At 39.3% G+C, this 22,775-nt stretch overlaps 1 protein-coding gene and 1 pseudogene across 3 annotated transcripts in view; both read right to left on the minus strand.

The window, feature by feature from the left end:
* Positions 1–7,982, minus strand: part of ZFYVE9 (zinc finger FYVE-type containing 9) — a 148,093-nt gene extending 140,111 nt beyond the window's left edge. For all 3 annotated transcript variants that reach the window (XM_045548031.1, XM_045548029.1, XM_045548030.1), the window contains exon 1: positions 7,819–7,982. The gene's annotated coding sequence lies outside the window, so the exon portion shown is untranslated. The remainder of the gene's footprint in view (positions 1–7,818) is intronic.
* A 14,396-nt stretch (positions 7,983–22,378) lies between these two features.
* LOC123634858 lies at positions 22,379–22,767 on the minus strand (annotated as a pseudogene).
* Between the last annotated feature and the right edge of the window lie 8 nt (positions 22,768–22,775).

Below are 22,775 nucleotides of genomic sequence, written 5' to 3' on the forward strand. Positions count from 1 at the left end.
AATTCCAGGCTGGGTGCGGTGGCTCAAGCCTGTCATCCTAGCACTCTGGGAGCCCGAGGCAGGAGGACTGCTTGAGATCAGAAGTTCCTGATCAGCCTGAGCAAGAGCGAGACCCCATCTCTACTAACAGAAAAATTAGCCAGGCGTTGTGGCGCACACCTGTAGTTCCAGCTACTCAGAAGGCTGAAGCATGAGCATTGCTTGAGCCCAGGAGTTTGAAGTTGCAGTGAGCTATGATGACACCACTGCACTCTACCTGGGGTGACAGAGATTCTGCCTCAAAAAAAAAAAAAAAAAAAAAAAGAATTCTGAGATAGACTCTGTTGTGCTGTGAAATAATAAAAACCTATACCATTTACTCTTTCTTCATTTTAATAAAACAATTCTGGAAGATAAAATACCAAACCTTAACCATGAAAAGTTAGAAAAGAACCAAACCATATTGCCAACAGAGAAGCATACCTTTTCATTAATCCTACCAAAAAGGCTCCAGAACTACTGTTTTTGTAACTTTATATGAAAATTATGGCATCCAAAGCAACTAAAATATTGTATAACAAACCAGTACAAGGCTTTCAGCTCAAAGTCAGCATTACGAGTTCTAAAAGTGATCTTAATCAAGCAGGAAAATACTGTGGTGATCCAATGTATACAAAATGAAATCCCAAAACTTGTACTTTGTTTACTCAAATAATAGATCCCTGTAGTATTTCCTACAAGTTTGAAAAAACTTTAGAAACATTAGCAAGTCATTTTTGGTGACTTTGAACAATGTCATAGAAAAGCTTTAATATCTTGAATGAGAAACAAAAAATTGGGTAATACCCTACATATAAGAATAAAGAACAATGACGTCTGTATTTATATAAAATTACGTATCATTGAGAGGTAAAGGCAATCCTTAAAATCTGTCAGACCTCAGGCCTTAGAAATGTTAATATGCAAATGGACTCTAAATTTTTAGAAATGTTTTAGCAGAGTTAAAAGAAAACTAAACCTAGGACTTACCAGTGCCTTTTTGTTAAAAAATATTCTTAGAGGACAGCCTTTTATATAGTTGAAGTCCTCACACCACCATTCCCAACACCACCCAATATGGTTATTAGTTCAACCCACCAGTGTTCACTGTTTACTAAACAAGAAACTAGAAAGTTCACAGCTTTTTATCCTCAAGCCAAACACATTCCTTATCATGAAAGAATCTAGCAATTTATCTGCAAGTAAAACCTTCAATAATTTGGCCTGTGTGGTGGTTCATACCTGTAATCCCAGCACTTTGGGAAGCTGAGGCAGAATGATCGTTTGAGCCCAGGAGTTCGAGACCAGCCTGAGCAACACAGTGAGACCCTGTCTCTACAAAAAAAAAAACAGGCATGGTGGCACATGCCTGTAGTCCCAGCTACTGGGGGTGGGGCTGAAGCAGGAGGACTGCTTGAGCCTGGCATTTGGAGGTTGCAGTGAGCTATAATTGTGCCACTGCATCCAGCCTGGGCAAGAGAGCAAGACCCTGTCTCTAAAACAAATGTTTTTAATTTTTAAAAAAATGGCTTCAGCAACTTATCTATTGACTGTAAAGACTGTAAATAAAAGTTATGAACCTCTAATAGCACCTAACCTTACCACTTCACACTCACTAGGATGGTTATGATCAGAAAGACAGATAACAAGTGTTGATGAGGATGTGAAGAAACTGGAACCTTCATATACTGCTCGTGGGAATGTAAAAAGGTGCAGCTGCTTTGTAAAACAGTCTGATATTTTCTTGAAAGGTTAAAGGTTAAACATAGAGTTACCATTTGACCCAGCAATTCCACCCCTAGGTATATACCCAAGAGAAGCATATGTCCACACAATAATTTCTGCATGAACGTTCACAACATTATTCACAATAGCCGAAAAATAGAAACAACTCAAATGGATGAATGAATAAATAAAATGTAATATTTCCATACAATGAAGTATTATTCAGCAATAAAAAGAAATAAAATATTGATACATGCTACTGAACCCAGAAAACATTAAGCTAAGTGAAAGAAACCAGTCACATATTATATGATTCCATTTACATGAAATACCTAGAATAGATAGGCAAAAAGTTACATTAGTGTTTGCCTAGGACTAGGAGGATTAGGGGAATACTGGGAGAGACTGCTAATGGGCACAAGTTTCTTTTTAGAGTGATGAAAGTGTTCTAAAATTAGATAGTGGCGATGATCACAACTCTATACTAAAACCAGTTGAACTGTACACTTTAAATGGGTGGATTATATGATACGTGAATTATATTTCAATAAAGCTGCCATAAAAATTGAGCCTTACCTAACATTCTAAATTTAATTGAAATATATGTACTCTTCGCTTTACATTTTAAAGCTTCTCTACAGTTAATGTTGTTTCAAGCTGCCAGAAGAACTCATAATTGAATATACCCATATTTCCCTAATTAATGAAAAATTCTAGATTCATGTTACCATGTCCTTCGGTCTTATTTCCTAAGACTTCTTCTCTCAAAAAGTAACAAATTTATATTTAAGTTTAGTTTCATTTTTAAAAATCTAGGACATGGATTTGCTACTTCCAGATTTTTAAAAATGCAACAGAACTGCCATCATAGATATTAAGTAACATATCCTTAAGGATATATTATCATAAACAGTAAGAAAGAAGAAAAGAATTATCAATTAAAAGAAACTACTACAGTCAAAACCCTAATGTGGCAAAAGCATTGTTTAAGTTTAAATAAACAAATGTAAGCATTTTTAACTAAAAGACAATTTACAGGAAAAAATTTTAAGATTTTTACAAATAGTTCTGTAATGTAAAATCCTAAATGCCTCAAGATTCCCATCAATATGAATTAAATTTTCCTTTTCCCAATATAAATTCAGTGACTCTTTCAATGTATCCATAGAAATTTCCTCATCTTTACCTTATTTTACTACAGGCTTTCCAAAAGTATAAATACAAAACACTACATACTGTTTGAGTTTTTCCAACAGTTCATTTCTGTAAATAGTTGAATATAGCTATTCAACTATAGCTCTGATTTACACATATCATTTAATATTCACAATAATTCTGTAAAATGGGTATTATCAGCTTCATTTTATAGAGAATAAATTGAGGCCAAGGGGGCAAGAAACTTGTCCAAGGTCATATAGGTTATAAGAAAAGACTGGAATCCACATCTGACAGGTTATAAAATCTAGTTCTAATCTATTATAGTTTATAAGGAAAAGTCTGTTCTGAAAACAGTTCTTAAATTAAATTTAATAAATTGATATCACTTTTTGAAAACTAAATGTATGAACTATTTCTATTCAGTACCTGCAACTATATGTTTTCCAGTAAGTATTATAGATTGGTTCCAGGAACCCCCTCCAATATCAAAATCTGTATATAGTCAAGTCCCTTACATAAAATAACATAGTATTTGCATGTAACCTATGCACATCCTCCATATACTTTAAATCAGCAGTCCCCAACCTTTTTGGCACCAGGGGCCGGTTTCATGGAAGACAATTTTTCCATGGACTGGGGGTGGGGAGGAGTTTAGGATGATTCAAGGGCATTACATTTATTGTGCAGTCAAACCTCTCTGCTAATGATAATCTGTATTTGCAGCTGCTCCCCATCACTAGCATCACTGCCTCAGCTCCACCTCAGATCAGCCTCATCTGACAGAAGACGGAGCTTATGTAGAGTCGCGCAATGGGGAGCAGCAGTAAATACAGATGAAGCTTTGCTCCTCCTGCTGTGTGGCCGGTTCTGGTTCTGGTCTGAGGGTGGCGGTTGGGGACCACAGCTTTAAATTATCTCCAGATTACTTATGACACCTAATACAATGTAAATGCTATGTAGATCAGCTATTAGACTGTACTGTTCTTGTTTGTATTATTTTGATTGTTGTATTGTTATTCTTTGTGAGTTTTTCCTGGATATTTTCCATTCATGGTTGGTGGAACCCACAGATACAGAGGTCCAACTGTACTAAGAATGCTGTTTTATATACTGCAGATCAGGTACACATAAGTAAAATTAAAGATCAATGTGAAACCCTGAAAATGAATATTCCCAAGTGTACACTATACACGGGGAATACTAATTTATTAGCTAAAAATGAAATGAAAAATATATGTACTAAGTTAGGATCAAAATTTTCTTTTTTGTTTTTTTTTTTTGGAGACAGAGTCTTGATCTTTTGCCCTGGCATCAGCCTAGCTCACAGCAACCTCAAACTCCTGGGCTTAGGCAATCCTTCTGTTTCAGCCTCCCGAGTAGCTGGGACTACAGGCATGTGCCACCATGCCTGGCTAATTTTTTTTATATATTTTTAATTGTCCAGATAATTTCTTTCTATTTTTTAGTAGAGACGGGGTCTCACTCTTGCTCAGGCTGGTCTCGAACTCCTGACCTCAAGCGATCCTCCCGCCTCGGCCTCCCAGAGTGCTAGGATTACAGGCATAAGCTACTGCACCCGGCCCAAAATTGTTTTCTATCAATTTCAAAGAATTCCAAAAGTAGATTCATTCTCTAAAAAAAAATAATAAAGCTACAAGTTTCATGTCACACAGAAATTCTAATGCTTGGTTTTTGTGTTCATCAAAAGGAGGAATGGAAATGAACATTTATTGAGTACCTTCAATGTGACAGACACTGAGCTAATTATTTTTTATTATTTTTATCTCATAGAACCTGTTTTACTTCCCTGGGAGGAATACTGTTACTCCAACAATACATAAGAAGAAACTTAGAATCTAAATGTCACATGGCTCTAATAGGTGTAGTAAGGATCCCTGCCCACATCTGACTCCATACTCTGCACCACATCATGCAATTAACAACCATAAAACACACACACATACACCACTTCTTTAGGAACATAAGAACTTAAGTTAAAATCTAGGCAATTATCTTTAAACAAGCTTTGTGCCTTGCAACCAGTCTGTGACCAGCACATAACAGGTACCAAATAAACGTTTACTGAATGGAATGAACAGTGGTAGCTTAGCAACAGAAGAAGGAATAAGATCATCTCTACTCATCCTGTCTTTCTAAAAGAGTTAATATAAAACTAACACTTACCAGGCAACATATACAAGTATTTCTCCAAAGAAAACACTGAATCAGGAATTGAAAGAGACAGGAATAACCATACATAAAAATTATTGTCAATGTTCTATAAAGGGCAAGATGAGACATAGAAGCCTTAAACAGAGATCTAGCACGTCTCACTCATTACAACAGTTGTCTGACCCTGCCTTGTAACAGTTAATTAAACTTGTCCTGCTTCCACAGTTGGCTAATTGCTAGCAGAGACCTTGGTCATTTTTGTGTTTCCCAGAATACCTAAGACAGGACCTGGCACTTTATATTAATAGTGAAAATTTTATAAAAAATTTTGTATAGGCTAGGTGCAGTGGTTTGTGCCTGTAATCCTAGCACTTTGGGAGGCCGAGGCAGGAGGATCACTTAAGTCCAGGAGTTCTAGGTTACAGTGAGCTATGACTGTGCCACTGCACTCCAGCCTGGGCAAAAAGCAAGACCCTATCTCTAAAAAAAATAACAAAACAAAAAAATCTTTCACAGATTACAATACTTTTTCAGATGTAATTATCCTAAAAGCTTTGCAAGGTAAGTATAATAACTACAGTAATCTGCATTTTACAGATAATGACAATGAGGTCCCTTAAATGCCAATGTAAGTGGCGGGTATCCTTCTATAACACCACAGCTACCACCATAGGCTCTCAATAAATGTTTGTTGATTGAATCAGCTGTCCCTGAAAATATCATTTTTCTTCTAACATTTTAACAGAATTATCTGTTGATACGAGAAATGACTGTATTGCCACTTAAGATTGATAGCTTTGCTAGAAACAGACACTTCCACTCAGCCCAGCAAAGTTAGTTACTTTAAACTTATATCAGTGATTCTCAAACTTTAGCAGGACTAAGACTCAGAGAGCTTGACAAAAATGAAGATCTTTGGGCCATCATCATCCCTGGAATTCTGATTCAGGGGACCAGTAATCTGCACATTTTATATACAACATTATATATACTAAGCACTACTGATTCTAATGGTGGTGGTCTTTAGGGATACACTTTAGAGACAATCCCGCTATGTTGCCCAGGCTGGACTAAAACTTCTGGCTTAGGGGATCCTGCCGCCTTAGCCTTGTGAGCAGCTGGGACTATAGGCACACGCCACCGCATCAGCCTGAATTAGACTTTTAAAACTCTAAATTAATCTATCAAAAAACATTTTTAATCAAGCCAATTTTTTACAGTTAGAAATAGTTAAACAAAATCTGACAAAAGCAATACAAGTCTACAGCATCTACACAGCAGGTCTTCAAAAACATTTACCGTACTAAACTTCCTCTCTAGACTTCAGGAGCTCCCCACGCTGCACAAGAAGTTAAGTCAGGGGTCTTTCAGGTAGTTACCTATATTATTCTGTTTTAATTGATGAATTCAACTGTATTCAAATGTAATTTAGTACATTTTATAGGTCTTATACAAATGATTGGAGGCAAAATGGAACACTCAGCTAATTTTGAATCTAATATACAGAAACAATAATCATAAAAATCAACAACAGTACAAGCCCATTTTAAACGTTGAATGACCATCAAAATGTACTCTCTGTGAGATTATGGGTGATCCCCTCCCCCCGTTATTGAATATTTAAGAGCCGTACAGCATCTTTCTGTATTTTCCAAATTTTCTACAATAAGCATATTTATCTTTTTCATGATCATAAAAGTTTTAGAAGTACCTATAAATCCTATAACCTTCACATACATAACAGGAAAACAAGAATAACCTGCAATCACACTTATCATAAACCATAAACCCCGAAATATCTGATTTATGGTATCAAAACTGTAATAACTAACCTTTTTTACATTAATACCAGAACAAATCATTTTACTTATAAAACTTAGCATGTATTCCATTTCCATCCTGTTATTAGGATAGTTAGCACAACTTAAAATCTTCTTGCCAAGCATTCTCTGGATCTATTTAGGCGGAACATTTTTTGTACTGAGAACTGAAGCATTAAAATATTTTCTCTCTCTTATGGGGCGGTGCGACAGATCTTTGTAAAACATGTTTTATAACTGTGAGTGTTTATCTAGGAAACTTAGCATAGCAAAGCTGGGATGGGGCTTTCTCCAAAGCAGACCAGGCTTAGAGGCAAGCTGTAATTAGCAAGGATGAGCTACCGTCAGGTGATGAAATTTCACCTCAAATAAGACGCAATAGGTTGTTCTCAAGCGAGTCAGATCCGTGAATGACACTCCAAGAGTACCTGGGGCTCTCAAGGCCCCGCACTCTCTGCACCCCAATTCTCACCCTGTCCTGCCTCCCCTCCCCCACCCCCGGGACTCTGCGGGACTCAGTATGGGTCGCCGGGAAGCCCAGGCTGTTTGCAAACAGGCGTCCTCTGCCTCCCTCCGGGATGTACGTGCAGGGCCCACGGTAAGAGGCTACGCTCGGCTCGGCCCGGCCCGGGCCAAACCCGAAGGGCGCCCGTGCCCCTGCCAGTCCCCCGCTCCACACACCGGGCCGCGCCGGAACCGAGGCCGGGGCGAGGGCTTCCCGGCGGCGCGGGGCCTACTCGCCCCCCACGGCCTCCAGCCTCCTGGGGGACGCGGGGAGGAAGGGCTGAGGCCCCAGAACCGCGGAGGGTGGGGGAGGCGGCCGCAGCGGCAGGACGCCCCGTCCGCCCGTTTGGAGGGCTGCCGCTAGGGCCCCCACAGGCGGCCGGAGGCTGGCGAGCCCTGGACCGCGCCTCACCACACTCACCTCGAGCAGCGGCCGCCTCCGCTTCAGCATGGCCGAGGGGGTCGTCCCTAAGCCGAAAGCCTCCCCCGGAGGGCACCGGCGCGGCCCCGGGCGCCGCCGCGAAGCCTCCCACTCCTGTAGGAGCTGTGGTCGCTGCGGCTGCGGCTGCGGCTCCTCCTGAGGCCCAGCGCCCACCCAGCCGCATCGGCTCCCGGGCCGCCGCAGCCACGCGGATCCCGGAGGGGCGCCGCTGAGCAGGGCTGGGGGCGCAGGGCTGCGGCGGGACGACCGAGGTGCTGCAGGCGGAGATCCTCGGCGAAGCCTCCAGCGTCGGTGGCCTCTCCTGCCGCCCGCGCCGCTGGGCCACAGCGCCCCCTGGGCCCCACGTCCGGCTACGGCGCCGGGACTGCGGCGGCCGCGCCGGGCACGAGCGGCAGGGAACGCGAGGGAGCGTGGCCTGGGGGTGGCGGGGGCCCCGCGCTCCCTGCGCAGCCTGCCGCCCGCGGCCGGCCCCAGACTCCGCTTCCCAGGAGCCGGAAGCCCCTCAGTTCCCACCCACCCCGGGCGTTCCCCACCCCCTCGGTCAGACCCCGAGCACCTTCTCCTTCTCTCCCAAAGGTACGTGAACGTTCTTGTCAGCCAGAGCCCGCACCTAAGAGCAGGAGTGTAAGAGAATCTCTTCGTTTCATCTCTCATGGTTGGGGGGTGGGGGGGGATCCCTTCTGATCCCTTCTGTGCGTCTGTCTGGATGAAAGAAGAGTGACCCGGGACCGACCTTTTTCACACATACATACACACACACACACTCCTCTCCCGAAACAGTTGAAGGAATTGTCTTTGACCTTAACTTTTTTTGGATTTATTGTGCAGATCATTGTAGAAATTTCCTACAGATACCAAACCTTAACCCCTAACAGCCTTCCCCCCCCCCACAAAAAAAAAATAGGAAAAAAGATATGCTGAGCCATAGAAGGGAATAGCCAACGGGTTGTCCTGAAATTCATAAACAACTTAAGAATCATCCATCTTTTACTAACACCCTCCCTCCACCCCCACCTCTACGCTCCCACCTCTCCACACCCCATCCCTGCCAAATCCTAGGTAAGGCTATGAAGGAAGGGAATTGTTACATAGCAGGGGCTATGTAGTCATTCTGTTTACAGATGCCCCATATTTGATCTCACTCAACCTCTAGGGTGCAAACGTCAGAACCAAAAACAAAAGAAACAAAAGACTGTCAGAGGGGAAGTAAGGAAAGAGAAATTTTCCAAATCCTCTGGTCCCCCAAATTTTCAAATACAGTATTTTTTTTTGTTTTCACAGAGTGGTATACTAGAATGAGCAGGGACTTTGGCGGTAGATACAAATAGTACCAATTCCAGTTCTGTCATGTGTAGCTTTATAATCCTGGACAAGTTATATAATATTTTTGAATCTCAGTGTTCTTTCTCCTGCCTACCTTACTGGTTGTTGTGAAGATTGGAGATAGCAGGTACTCAATAAATGTTAGTCCTATTTTTGAACACCGTAACTCTCAGTCTTTATTAGGCTCAAGATTGTACCCATCTGTGTGTGTGTGTGTGTGTGTGTGTGTGTGTGTGTGTGTGTTTGTGTGTGTGTGTGCGCGCGCGCGCGCACGCACGTGTAAGTGTGTTCCTATCACAAGATGGAAGCATCATTCTTCATCATCACTAGTCTGGGTGAAATTTCCCTAAATTTCGCTAATGGATTTATATAACATCTCTCCACTGAAGAGTAGAGCCTCATACACTGGATCTTCTATGAAATTCTGTTGCACAACAGATACCAGCATAGAACCAGTATATTTTTCTGTATAAAAATATTATAAAGCAATCTCACCTTACCTTAGGTTATGGCCTAATATTAACACATCATAATGAGAAAATTACATAAGGTCTCCAGGAACTGTTCACATAATTGAGCAGCCACCTTGGAGAAAACATAACCTAACCTATTAGCTCTCTTCTCATCCATGAAAGCTGTTCCTGTACAATCCTAAGTATGCTTTTGCCACATACTTCTGAGTCATACACACAAAAAAATCACTCTCCCCTTTTTATAACAAGAGAAACTGGGGCTCAGAAGGAAATTCTGATTCATCCTCATGACTCTGTGAATTAGGTACTATGCTACCACCATTTTACATGTGAAGTATATCCAACCTAAGGAAAAGCCAGAGGTGGACCCTGAGATTCCCTTCAGCAATATTAACAAAACACTTTGGGGTAATTTGTTGCTAAAATTTTTCAATCTAGAGAAATGGGCCCTTTAACCGATTCAGATCAGTTTGGCAATCTAACATTAGCACTGTACTTTCCAAGCCGAGATCACTACCACTGAAGGAAATCTGCATTTGCTTATGAATAATCTTGCAACCCAGGGTGTAGCTACTAGATGAAGATGATTCATTTGTTCCCAGGACCGGTTTCCTCTTGCCTCACACTTTCACCCCTTGATTCAAATTCTTTTGCTGAAAGAAGCTGCCTTTATCATCACCACCAGTTCCCCAATCATAGTAGTCCACTTTCAATCCTTTCATCTTCTGCAATTTCATTCCATTGTTTTGGCTCTTCCTACCCAGTTTGCTCTCTGCTCTTGAAATGTCTCTTTTCTGTTTTCCTCTCTTCTACTGTAAATATTTTGCATTTTAATCTACCTGGGCCTGCTGTCAATTGATTTGGTTACCCCAGTCTCAATTTTTCATTGATTTCCACTACTATCTAGTGACTCTAAATATCTCTTTATTCCCAACCTGGTAGATTTCCTCACTTTCATTTTTATACCATATATATCCTGTAGAAAGCCAATATTCTAAGAATGGTTTTTTCAAGTGAGTTTAAGGTCTGGCACTCCTAGGAAAATCTTCTTTGCTCCTTAAAATTTGTTCTTTAAAATTCAGGCCAGGTTGAGCACAGTGGCTCATGCCTGGGAGGTGGGAGGACTGCTTGAGGCTTGGAGTTAAGGCCAGCCTGGGCAACATAGCAAGACCCATCTCTACAAAAAAAAAATAGAAGAAAATTAGCCAGGCATGGTGGCACACATGGCTGAGGCAGGAGCCTTGCTTGAGCCCAGGAGTTTGAGACTGCAGTGAGCTATGATTGTGCCACTGCACTCCAGTCTGAGCAACAGAGTGAGACCCTGTTTCTAAAAACAATAAAAATCAATAAAACAGAATAAAATTCAAGCCAAAAGAATATCCATTTCCTGGCTTGGTGAATGGCACCATCATCTACCCAGGTGCCCAAGCCAAAAATCTGGGAGTCATCCATAACTCTTGGTCTCTCTCCTGGACAATTGATCATGAAGCCTGATAAATTCTATTTTCTTTTTAAATTTCTCTCCCCTCCTCCAACTCCATTGCCACATCCTTTGGTCTTGAGTATATGCTCAAAAAATTATAGATGAACTGAATGAATAGAAAGAAGGAAGCGTGGGAAGGAGGAATGAATGAATATTGTATTTGTGTACAAAAGTATATACTGTCTAAAAATCAGTTTAAAGGGAGACTCAAAATCCCTTAATGTGCTCACAAACCCTTGTGCTCCCCAATTTATAACTACTCATTACTGCATTGTCAGTATCTGTCTACTTGTATGTCTCCCTACCAGATTGTAAGCCCTGTTGGCCAGGTTCAGTGTTTGATTCATCTCTGTGTCCCTGGAACCAGTCTCAGCACAGAGTGCCATTCAGGGAATGTTAAACTGAACTGATGCTCATCAGGATGTAGCTAGCCTGCATCCCACCTGCTCAGTGACTTTTTAGGACTTTTCCCTTAACTTTCAGGGCCCACCAAAAATAAGACTCCCCTTTAACAGATACAGCCCAGAACTGAGCCCAGCCTGCTGCTACCAGCTATGGTCTCTCACACCTTTCTGCAATCACCACCCACTGCCCAAAGTCAAACCCAGAATTCACAATCTGTTACCAAACAGATAAGCCCTAGCGCAGCCCAGAAGTCAGAAAAGCAGCACAAACTTAAAAAGGAAATTGGGGACATTTGGGAACTTGTTAGGTCACTTGAGTTATTTAAAAAAGAGCAAAGCAATTCCCATTCTAGCAGTTGAGCATAAGGAACTAATTAATTATGTGGACAAAGATATATGCCAAAAGATGTTTATTGTATGTTTCTAACATAATGTGGAGAAAACCCTAAATAAATTAAGTAAATTAAAATATCTCCACACAAATACTGTGAATCCATTGACAATTGTTTTTAAAGAATTTTAAATGACATTGAAAACTGCTCATGATTCAACATCAAATTAATAAAAATAGTGTTAAGTAAAAAAGACTATTTAAAATATATAAATGTAGTATTTAGAAGGAAATAGTTCAAAATGTTACATGTTATGGTATTTTTTTTATTTTTGATTGTGAAATAATTTCAGAGTTAAAGAAAGTTTCCAAAACTAGTACCCAAAAAATCCCATATACCTTTCATCAATATCAAACCATACTTGGTTTATCATTCTCTCTCTCACTCTTACTATATTTTTCTTCTGTATCTATAGAGAGATAAATATAGATATATAGAGACTATTGTAATTATTTTCTAGTCCATTTATCCCTAAATATTTTTATGTGTATTTCCTCAATAGAAGAAGAGAATACAGATATCACAGCATAATTATCAAAATTAGAAACTTAACATTGATGTAGTACTGTGATCTACTCTATGACCTTATTCAGATTTTGCCCATTGTCCCAGTATACTCTTTATGGAAGAAGAAAATAAGTTTTTTGCTGTGGTCCAGGATCCCATGCAGGATTATAATTAGTTTCAAATTTCTTTAATTTTCCTAAATCTGGAAATGCTTCTCAATTTTTGTCTTTTATGACCTTGACATTTTTTGAAGGAAATGGGCCATTTATTTTGTAAAATATCCCTCAATTTGAGTTTGTCTTATGTTTCTTCACGGTTAAATTTAGGTTATGTATTTTTGGTAAGTAATGCTACAGAATTGATGTGTCCTTCTCAGTGCATCACATGAGGAGTCATGTGATACCAGTATGTCTCATCACTGGTGATAGCAGCTGTGTTCACTTGATTAAAGTGGTATCTGCCAGGTTTCTCCACTGTAAAGTAACTATTTTTCTTTGTAATTAATAAATATCTTGTGGGGAGATAATTTGAGACTTCTCACAAGTTTTAATTTTCATTGATGATTCCTGCTTGAAACAATTATTCTAGAGTGGTTGTCAAATGGTAATTTTCTAATTCCATCATTATCATTCTTTATACATGTTTTTGTCTTCCTACTGTATGGGAGAGTTTTTTTATTCTCCATTTATTCATTTATTTATTTCAGAATTAACGCATTGATTTTCATTTTATTCTGTGAATTACATAATAATTACTATCATTAATTATATTGATGCACAAATTATTGTTTCAGATTTGGCTGGCTTCTATGTTCTTTTAAAATTTCTTCATCATTTTTTAAGACTTCCCTTACTTTCTGGCACTATATCCCAGGCTCACCTTTTACTTTTCCAGTCCCATCCCTAGAATTACCCATTTCCTCTAAAAGCCCTAGTTCTATTTAGTAGGAAATGGTATTTAGAAATAAAGATCTAATTGCTAGGTATGCTCATTGCTACTGTGGTGCCATTGCTTCTAGGCTTTCTCACAGAGCAGAGCTACAAAATACACACACACACACACACACACACACACACACACACCATGACTTTTTTTTTCTTTTTGGAGACAGAGTCTCACTTTGTTGTCCGGGCTAGAGTGCCGTGGCGTCAGCCTAGCTCACAGCAACCTCAAACTCCTGGGCTCAAGCGATCCTTCTGCCTCAGCCTCCCGAGTAGCTGGGACTACAGGCATGCGCCACCATGCCTGGCTAATTTTTTCTATACATTTTTAGTTGTCCAGCTAATTTTTTTCTATTTTTAGTAGAGACGGGGGTCTTGCTCTTACTCAGGCTGGTCTCGAACTCCTGAGCTCAAACAATCCACCGGCCTCGGCCTCCCAGAGTGCTAGGATTACAGGCATGAGCCACCGCGCCCGGCCTCAGACCATGACTTTTGAACAGTATTTTTAAAGAACAGACAAACTATGATTATTTAGACTTGGGCATTTGGCAGACATCTTCTAGAAAATGAAGGAAGTGAGCCTCTCACTTCCAGGAAAAGAACTAACAGCATTTGTTGCCAATGATAAAATTCAAACTTTCAAATGAATATTAGAATTTTGAAAATGTGTATTCACCACCATGAACTTGAGAGCTTCCCAAAGTTTTCTGAAGAGGTGGGTGGTGATGTTAACATACTGTGGGGTGGTTTTTTTTTTTTTTTTTTAGTATTGTATGATGAAATATATCAACATTTGGAAGATCTGTATAACTTAGTGAACCAGTATTTTTTCAAATGACCAATGCATGATATTACAAAAGCATGTATGGATAAAATAACTATTTAAAGTGTAACATAGACCAGTGGATTTTAATGTAACAGACTACAAAAAGTTCCCTGATATGGTTTCAGAGTCCACATTGCAAGTAATCTTTGAGAAATTACCGCTTGTCAAGTTTTGATATAGTAGCAAAGAAAATATCCACAGGCCTCCTAAATGACTATTAAAATACTCTCTACTTTTCCAATTGCATATCTGTGTGAGGGAAGATTTTCTTTATATGCTTCAAATAAAATGGCATATTCCAACAGATTGAATCCAGAAGCAGATATGAGAATCCAACTGTCTTCTATAAAGCCTTTCTGACTTTAAAGAGATTTGCAAAAAATCTCAACAATGCCACTCTTCTCACTAGGTTTTTTTTGTTTTGGAAAATATAGTTTCTTTTCATTAAAATAATTTATATATTAAAATATAAAGGGTTCACTATTGTTATTTTAAATAAATCCTTAAAATGTTTTCTCAGTTTTAGTTTCTAAGATGATAGATCTGTTTTATGTATTGTGTGAATAGATGCAATCCACATAAACAAAAGATCTTTAGGGTCCTTTGTAATTTATGAATGTTTAGGGGGCCAGAGACTAAAATGTTTGAGAACCACTGCTACAGTTTATTCAACTGTTCTCTTATATGTGGGCATTTAGGTCATTTCCAGTATTTTGCAATTACAAACAATGTTGCAATGAATAATTTTGCAAATATGTGCTTTTCTATGGTTGTAGATATATCTTTAGTATAAATTCTTAGAAGTGGGATTGGGTTAAAAGATGCATATGTAATCTCATTAGATACTACCAAATTCCCTTTCCAAAAGGTTGTGCTTCACTGCTACCACTGTCTCTCAACCCTGCTAACACCCGTACATTCTGTCAAACTTGAAACAATAATGAGATACAACACTTTCAAGACTATGTAGTGGAAAAAGCTTTGGAATAAGACAGACCTGGGTTCAAATCCTAAGTAACTGCTTGATATAAAAGAGGACCTGTTTTCCCATCAATAAAATGAAGCTAATGTCTGCTATATATACAAAAGGACTGGTATATGGTAGGTGTTTGTAAAATGGCAGCTTTTGTTATTTATTATCTGAGTGTCTGTGCAAGTAGAAGTGGTGGTCAGAGTTGACCAGCACAGATATCCTGGATTTCTTGGTGTAAGGAATGGACTGTCCTAATTGGAACCTTACAGGATGCTGACAACAGGAAAGTATACAGAGTTGAAAATCTTGGAAGTTATGTAGGGTGCAAAAGGGGAACAGATCACCTAGACCAGAAAAGATTAACTAAACAGAAAAGAGGCCAGAAGCAATGCTGAAAGCTACGGTGTAGATCCAGGGATTAGAGGCAGAGAAAGCACCAGTTTATTAATTCAGTCAGTTGGTCAAATATTTATTGAACACTATTATGTACCTGGTACAATGATCTGTAGTAAGCAAGATACTGTCTCTTACAGAATTTAGACCCTACTAAGGGAGGCAGATGAGAAAATAAACAATTATGATTTTAGGGGGTAAGCACAGTGTGCTATTGTAACACAAATCAGGGGCATCTAACCTCAATTTGGGGATCAGGCAAGACTTCTTAGAGGAAGTGACATCTAAGCAGAGACCTAAAAAATGGCTAGGACTTTGTTAGGTGAATTGGGTAGAGAGAAGGGAGTAGACAGGGAAAGAGAGTGTTCAAGGCAGCAGAAATAGAACATGCAACAACCTAGGGGCAAGAGAACATGTGCTATATCTGAAGAACTGAGAGAACAATTTTGTGTGAGGCAGAGAGGACAAAGTTGAGGAGCAATAACAGCCAAGACAGAAACCAAATAAGGAAAAGCCTCATAATTCATGTTGAGGACTTTGTATTTTACCTTACGGATGGTGAGAAGCTGTTAGAGTTTTTAATCTGATCAATGATATTAACAGATTTGATTTTAGAAAAGATCACTCTATCTGCTGTGTAGGGCATAGAATAGAAAACACAAACTTGCAGGCAGGGAGGCCACTTATAAGTGTGTATTGCAATAATCCAGGCAAAATGGTGGCCTGAATTAGAGTAGGAGTATTTCAGAAGGTAAGATCATCAAATTCATGATTGGATTTGTCTATGAAAAAAAGGGAGAAGTCAAGGATGATTCTTGGGTTTCTGGGTTGGGCAACTTGGTAGTCAGTGCTCTCAGGCCAGGAGACAGGGAGCAGAGAAGGAGCAGGCTTGAGTGGAAAGATGATGAGTGCTGTTTCAACATATTGACAGATTAGGAAGCTGAGGTTCAGAAAGGTGAAGTTACCTGTCTAGGGTGACTGTAGGTGGCAGAACTAAGATGCCAACCCAGGACTGTCTGACTGTAAGTTTTCTTGCTGCTTTAGCAGGGCCGCACCTCCTCCCACACTCAGGATGGGAATGTGCACCAACCACCAGGGAGAGGCAAGCCACTGGGACCGCTTATAATGGGAGTGAAGGGCCTTCATACAAGTCAGATCTGACTGGATAGTAACACAACATGGTATTGCCACAAGCATAATTATTATTATTAACATTCTGTCCATGATGACTCACACTGCCATCCTCTGGTTCCAGTAAGGAAGTATTAGGATATACTTGATACTGCTGAATGGTTATGATGTATTTTTCATAAGAATCATATATTAGGCAGTATGGCATGTAGGGTACAATGGAAAGACCCTGTGCTAGAGCCTGGAAACTGGGTTCAAATGATGTAAACATGGACTGAACTGAGGAGAAAAGTTGTTATTTAGGCATTTGAGTCTCTGGGCGTTATGTCAGGGTGTCCAGTTCAGTCAGGGCTCCTTTAGCACACCAGCCTATTCCATACTGCCCACCCACCATGCACAGAGATAATACAGTGCAGTGGAAAGAGCTTGCACTCTGGAGTGAGCAAATCTGAGTTCAAATTATAGATCCACTAATTTCAGGCTGTTTGACTGGAGGAAGTCACTTAATCTGAGCCTTGTTTTTCCCATTTGTATGATAAAAGGTTGTAAGAGCTATCACAAAAGTGTCGGGCATGTGGTAAGTGATCAATTAAAGTTAATTATGTTCTTTTGCCTTTTCTCATCTTTTTAACGTCAAACACTGTTTCCCATCTCTATCTCTGGCAGCTCCATGAAAGAGTTTTTTTTTTTTTGAGACAGTGTCGCTTTGTTGCCCTGGCTAGAGTGAGTGCCATGGCATCAGCCTAGCTCACAGCAACCTCAAACTCCTGGGCTTAAGCAATCCTACTGCCTCAGCCTCCCGAGTAGCTGGGACTACAGGCATGTGCCACCATGCCCGGCTAATTGTTTCTATATATATTTTAGTTGGCCAGATAATTACTTTCTATTTTTAGTAGAGACGGGGTCTCGCTGTTGCTCAGGCTGGTCTCGAACTCCTGACCTCGAGCGATCCACCCGCCTCGGCCTCCCAGAGTGCTAGGATTACAGGCATGAGCCACCGCGACCTGCCCATAAAAGAGTTAACAGCTTCTTTAAACTCTTTCCTATTCTTTCTGATGTACATATATTCTTTCATAATTAAAAAAACAACAAATAAACAAAAAAAAATTTGTAGTACAGAGCAGACCAGCTACGTAGTTAGCATGCATTACAGCCTGATGACTCACAAGGCTTATTTTATTTGGGTGTGTTACACCTTGGTTGTGCAAATGAGTGAATGATGTGGACCCATGTGTGTTCTCATGTGAATGTGATTTCACTTTAATTCTACAAATGCTGAGCTCTAACTATGATCCAGGCACTATGGGAATGCAAAGTTGGGAAAAAGATTGTTTCTGCTTGGTTTTGAATGTATTTATGTGTATGTGTATATGTGTTTTGGGTGAAGGAAGGGAGGATTCATAAAATTGAGGGATGTTGGGGTGAAAGCAGTGATGGGCTGGCACTAGCTCATGTTGGCTCATGAGAGCTGATTGCTAAATTTTAAGAAACTTTGTGAGCCAATTGTTAAACATGACCATTATAGCTAGAAGAGATTGGAAATGTTCCCAATACAAAAAAATGGTAAATGTTTGAGTTGATGAATTTGCTAAATACCCTGATTTGATCATTACGTATTGTTATGTATGTATCAAAATCTCACATGTACCCCATAAATATGTACAATTATTATGTATCAATTTTTTTAAATTTAAAAATGTAAAAAGTTAAATCTCATAAACTTACAATTGAATAAATTATATTAAAACCAAAAGTAATAAATACAGAAAGCCCTTGCTTTGCACAATTCTGAAATGCATGAATTTTAGTTACCGCAGTTTAGTTAAATAACGTCAGTCCCCCAACAACACAATTGAAATTTTATTTATCACAGTTTGTTAACTATAAGTAATTGCACAAAGTACAAACTTTGCTGCTAGCACTTCAGTTCATGAATCACTATGTAAATAACAGATGCATATTATGATCAGTGATAAATCACAATACTTCTTTCAAAGACTATTGGTGACTGGTCACTGCACATCTGTTACTCAGTTCTTGCACAAACAGGAACACATATATTGTGTTGCCTCCTTTTCTACCAGTAATAAAACCACATAACATTTTACAAAAATCAATAACCAAAGAAGAGAATTGGCAAAAAAAAAAAAAAAAGTGAAGCAAAGAAGTGAAAAGTGATAAGGCAGAAATGAACCTTGAATTGAACATAAATGGAATTATAGAAGAAATAGTTGAACATGGGAATTTTGACACTACTTCCATTTGAAACACTCTAGATATGCAGCCAGAGGAACTTAGTGAAGGTAAACTTACTGATATAAATAAAGAAAGTGGTTGTGATCAAAAAGATTACAATGTCCTAGAGTAAGTAACACTAGCAAAAATCTTCACAGTAAAGGAACTCTTGGAGATACTTTGAGACATTGAAAGTGCAAAGAATGAAATATTGGAAGCAAATCCAAACTTAGAAATAAGTAGGACCATGTACTAAGCATAGAAAAATTGGTTGCTGCTATTTTAAGTTATACAAAAAGAAAGCAAGCACTGTTCAAATTACTCTTGATAGCTTTTTTTAACAAAGAAATAAACTAATTTTCAATGTTTCTAATGGAATGTTTTCAATTACAGTGTACTGTACCATTCAATGAAAAAAGAATAGTCTTTTCACCAAATGGTGCTGAGACAACTGGACCCCTACCATATGCAAAATTTAACATAAAATGGATCAAAGGGCTGGCTGGGCATGGTGGCTCACATCTGTAATTCCAGCACTTTGGGGGGCTGAGGCAGGAGAATCTCTTAAGGCCATGAGTTCAAGACCAGCATGGACAACAGAGACCATATCTCCACAAAAATTTTTTTAAAAATTAGCTAGGCATTGTGGCATGCACCTGAGTCCTAACTACTCAGGAAGTCAAGTTAGGAGGATTGCTTGAGCCCAGGAGTTTGAGGCTGCAGTGAGCTATGATCGTGCCACTGTACTCCAACCTGGGCAACAGAGCAGCACCCTGTCTCTAAAACAAACAAACAAAGACCTATATGAAAAACTAAAACTATAAAATTCTTAGAAAAAAACATAGATGTAAATATTTGTGTAGTCAATAGTCTTTTAGATACGACACCAAAAGTATAAGCAACCAAATTAAAAATAGATAAATTGGACTTCATCAAAATTTAAAACTTTTGTGAAGTTGGCCATGGTGAGAGGGTTTATACTACAGAAATTGGCAAATGCTATAATACTTATCAGGACTTGGTTTGTTAATTGTCTAGACTTAAGAAAGTGATAGAGCAAAAGTTAATAATGCAAATTAAACTTAAAATTGTGTTGTGTCTGGAGCTGTTACACCGTGAAAAACATGAGAAAAATTGAGGAAATAGTCTTCCAGTATTTGAAAACTATTATTTGATTCAGCAAAGAAGTCACTCGTAGCATTGACAGCTGAGTGAAGTTCCAATAAATGTCTTTGTTGTTTCACTTTTGTCTTATTCATTAAACTAAAATATTAACCAACATTCATGTCAGAACTACACTTGGAAAGCCAGTAAACATTTACTAGCATATCACTGGCTGGAAGGGACAGCAAAGGTCCTAGAATCCAACATCTCTTACCATTTTATGTGTTGGGTGCCTGAAGCCCAGGACCTGTCCAAAATTACAAGCAAGTGAATGGATGAATGGTCAACATTTGAATCATGTGCTGTTCTTTCACATCTTAACACCGCCTCTCTGGGTATCCAGGAAAATGTGTTTTCCATGACATACCATAGTGAGGATGGGCAGTGAAGATGTGTGAAACAGTTGTCATCAGGTTAGCCGATAAAAAGCCCTTCTCTCCAGTGTTCTAACAAGGCCACGTACCTCCCCTGGGGGAAGGAAGAGCCAAGAAAATTAGGACACAAGAAGGTCCCTCTCCCTATCTGGGCGGCCAGCAGTAGAGCAGACAAACAAGCTGTGTCTTATTTTTTACTTTTCTCTCCTCTCTTTACACTCTCCTCCCTGAGGCATTGAAGAAATACTCAGGCTTCTCTCCAATCAAGGATTAAACAGAGGCCTGGCCCCGAGAGAGAGTCAGGTTTGAACTTGGCCTCAGTCACATGGAACGTTACTTTAACCTTATCTTATTTACCCAGAGTCTCCCTGGGAGGTGAGCTGGGGGTTGATAATAATGGACTTTTACATACAACCGTTTACAATTTACAAGGCCTTTGTACATGCACCATCCTATGTGAGCTCCATAATGGACCTTTGTGGTAAGTAGGGAAGGAATTTCACTTATTTTATAGGTGAGGAAAATAAGGCTCAAAGAGACAGAGTAGCCAAATTCATGCAGCCAAATTACTGGAACCCAGGTATGGTGACATAAAATTTAGTTGTCTTCTATAGCACAAAAGTACAGTAATACAGACCCAGGGATATTCAGAGAATTACTCTTAGTAATAGTTGTTAGTAACAAAAATACCTATCATTTCTGAGCACTTATGTGTTACAATGCACTAAGTGTTTCATATACATTCTCATTTAAGCTTCATAACAATCTGTTAAGGTTGGTGCTAAACTCTCTATTTAACAAGTAAGAAGCTAAAGCTAACAAAGTTTAAGGAAACTGGCCTGGATCACACAGCAGAAGTGTCAGAGCAAGGATCTGAACCCAGATTTAAGTTTCCAAAGATCATACTCTTAGGATAAATGAATGGCCCGTGACACATGAAACAATATTTTTATTAGCTGTAAAGTATTTCATTAGGTATGTCAAGCAAAGGAAGGAGAAAGAGAAGAAAGAAAACTAATTGAGCATCCACTCTTCATTCATTAATAAATACTCCCTAAGAACTACATCTTCAGGATTGTGCTAGGTACTAGGGATAGAGGGGTGTATAAGCAGACTTAGCCCCTACATTTAAAGTGCTTATTTTAGGGAAAGAATATAAAGGATTAAGTGAACATGCATAAATATATAAACTGTGTAAATCCTGGAATATCATGAGATTGTTAAGAGAGAGAATAATACGGGCAGAGAGATCTTTGAGAGACAATAGTTCAGGAGGGTTCAAGAACGTCTTTTTGAGGAAGTGGCATCTTAAGTTGAGCCCTGGAAGCCAAGTCATAGTTAGTGAGGGGACTTATGTGGCTTCGGTTGGTGTGGGAATGAGCCTGAGGAACCGAGAGTCAACCGGTGCGTGGCTGGAGTGGTCTGAGGAAAGGGTAAGCGGCAAGAGCTGAGTCTGGAGAGAAACAGACAAAGGTTAGATCATGAAGGACTTAGAGCTCATGGTAAAGATTTGGGATTTTATCTCAAGGACAATGGGAAGTCTTGGAGGGTTTTCAATCAGGAGAGAGATATGATCCAATTTATGTTTAAAATATCACTCTGTGGTACTCAAGTCTAGTTATAGGGATATATATATATATATATATATATCACTCTGGCTACTGAGAGGTAATAGAATTGTAGAGGCAAGATTTATAACAGGGACACAGGAAACTTTGAGAAATCCAGGCAATATGATGGCTTGTACTAGGCAGTGGAGAAAGACAACTAAAAGTAGATGAATTTGAAATATGTGCCATTATACTATCCTAGATACTATAAAACACATTTTCTTATTTAAGCCTCACAACAACCCAATGATGTGGGTACTTTATAGATTTTTTTTTGCAGTTTTATAACTTTATTTGATGTATCTGACAATCAGCAGTTAATTCTCATCCGCATTAACTGTAGATTTTTGAAAGTGGTAACAGGTACATAGGTAACCAAGGTATAGAGTTTGTTTAGTGAATCTTCATCCTCATTATGTTTTCTGGACAACTGCACACAAATACAGTGTGGGATATTCCTTATTCCTTTGGCTCAGACAGCTTTGTGTTGAGCCTGATATCAATGTGCACATCTGGAGTCCCCATCTCCTTCATGGCAAATTTCTGGATTTCTTAGAGTGCCCGAGGGGCACGCTTCTTGAAGCTCCTTCCACAGATGCACTTGTGAATGTTGATAGTGTATTCTCAGGTCACCACCTCATTGATGGCAGAACAGCTCTTCTTCTTGCCACCCTTCTTTGCAGGAGCCATTCTGCTGGGCTCAAGTT

The sequence above is a fragment of the Lemur catta genome, chromosome 3, assembly GCF_020740605.2.
Source record: "Lemur catta isolate mLemCat1 chromosome 3, mLemCat1.pri, whole genome shotgun sequence".
NCBI classification, from domain to species: domain Eukaryota; kingdom Metazoa; phylum Chordata; class Mammalia; order Primates; family Lemuridae; genus Lemur; species Lemur catta.